Consider the following 2,500-nt stretch of genomic DNA (forward strand, 5'->3'; position numbering starts at 1 on the left):
AGAACTTGTAAGCACTAAATAACCTACTAACTACTACAGCACTCAACCTTCCTCATTACCTAGAGGAAAACAGATTTGGTACTTACTTTCCTCACTTGCTTAGAGAAAAACAGCTCTTGTACTCACTTTCCTCACTTATCTAGAGGAAAATAGATTTTTTATTCAGGCATGTCCAAGGGTCAGCTCCCAGTGTTCTCTCCTGTCTATCTGATGAATCTGGGCATATTGGGGCAATGTAGAAATTGCCTCATGTACACAGACAACCCTCTCCTCCTACCACCCAACACTACAACCTGTGAGAGATGCACTTATCTAGCCAAACTGGAGGTAAAGCTCTCTCCAATCAAGACTGAACTTGACAGCCAAGAGGAGAAGGTAAACACTTGCACCACACCACACTCATCACATAGTCTCACTAAATCTACACCACCAAAATCCACACATAAAAACACAAAAACATTCACAGAGGCTCTCAATAATAATCTGCTCAAGCAACAGAGACCTCCAAAGCAGAAATGCAAGCAACCTCCACCCCCCCAACACAACCCAAATGCCACATAGCCCGCAGACTCAGTGTGCCACTCAACCACAGCCAGTAAGGCAAAACAACGTACACACTAGTCATAGGTGACTCTATAGTCAGGCACACTGATTTCCCACTCACCAGACTAAACAAGGAGAAGGTTACTGTCAGCTGCCTGTCGGGTGCCAGGATCCGCCACATAACCCACGCACTCAGGTCACTCCACAACAAGTACAAATATGACTCTGTCATTGTCCATGTTGGTGTGAATGACCCGAGATGTACCTCCCTGGACTACATGAAAAGAGACATGGAAGAGCTCTCCGATCTTGTAGCCCAGGCAGGTATGACCCTAGCCCTGAGTAGCATTCTGCCATCACCCAGAATGATGCCGCAGTACAAGGACAAAATGATTGACTTCAACAATTGGCTAAGCTTCTGGTGCCATTCTAAAGGGATCCAGTATCTGTCTGCCTGGGATGACATGGTCGACAGACCACGATGCTTTGCCAGAGATGGCCTGCACCTGTCACCCCTGGGATTCCGGATACTGGCTAAGGTTCTTGCCGCTCCTATAGTGCCTTTTTTAGGCAAGGTTCAAATGACAAATTCACCACCGTAACAGGAACAGGCAAGCAAAAACTGAGGGTGATGCTACTCAATGCTAGAAGTCTAAATCTCAAAATGCACTCACTCGAGGCACTCCTTAAAATGGAGAACAGTGATATCTGTGCAGTGACTGAGACCTGGTTCAAGGCTCCAGAGAGCACCCCTGCCCTACCAGACTATAATTCATACCACACTTTTCGGCCATGTAACCTGGACCGGAACACCAAAGGCGGAGGTGTCTCCATATTCATTAAGGATATCCACACCTCCAGGCTAGTTACTCAGCATAATGCAGCCGAGGTTATCCAAGTGCAACTAACTCTGGGCAAAACTGCAATCCAAATTGTAGCTTACTACAGATCACCCACCATGCCCCAGGATTCCCACTCCTCTTTTCTTGATGTACTGGAAAATATTAGGGTTCAGCCAAACACCCTAATAATGGGCAATTTCAACTACCCTACCATTAACTGGGAAACTACTCATGTACCAACTCCTTCGCTCAAAGCTTTCTGGAATTCATAAACTCCAATGCCCTGGATCAACTTATCCACACCGCCACCGGGGGCAACAATATCCTAGATCTAGTCATTACCAATATGAGTGACCGGTGTTCCACACCTGAAGTCAACGCCTCATTGGTCCGATCCAACCATAAGCTAATTACCCTAGATATCCACATCCTGCCTCCACCTCCCATTAAGGAAACCATGGTAAAAAATTTCTCCAAAGCCAACTTCCATGCTTCTTAAGACAGAAGTGGTGAACTTCATGACACCCATGCAGATGGACAATACAGTTACGACTACTGAATCCTACACAATTGCACTTTATAAGCACTTACATGAGTGCATGGATCATGCTATCCCAAACAGAACCAAGACGCTATCCTCCAAAAAAAGGAAGCCAATCTGGTGGTCCCCTGCCATAAACAAACTGTACAACAGAAGGAAGAAACTCTTGCAAAAGCGAGTAAAATCCCACGAGTGGAGGAGCTCCATGGTCAGCCTCAGTAAGAAGCTGCGATCCCTGATAAAATCCTCCAAAGCTAGTTAAGAAAACAAAATTGCCACTGATTCTAAAGACAACCACAAAGCATTCTATAGCTATGTCAAGAATCTCAATGGCAACACTCAGATCTGCTCTGAGTTACAGCACAATGGCATTAAATATACAGACCCAACTGATATTGCCAACATCCTGGCAGATAGGTTCAGTGCTAACTTTACCCCCCTCTCACCCACTAAAGAGCCCATCTCTATAATGGATGGATGCAAAGTTCCTGTAATCACGGCTGCACAGGTAAAAACCACTCTCCAAAGCCAAGAATACAGCATCCATGGGACCAGACAACATCCCAGGCTGCGT

This window comes from Protopterus annectens, chromosome 11.part0 (genome assembly GCF_019279795.1).
Source record: "Protopterus annectens isolate FY-2018-M chromosome 11.part0, PAN1.0, whole genome shotgun sequence".
In the NCBI taxonomy this organism is placed as follows: Eukaryota; Metazoa; Chordata; order Ceratodontiformes; family Protopteridae; genus Protopterus; species Protopterus annectens.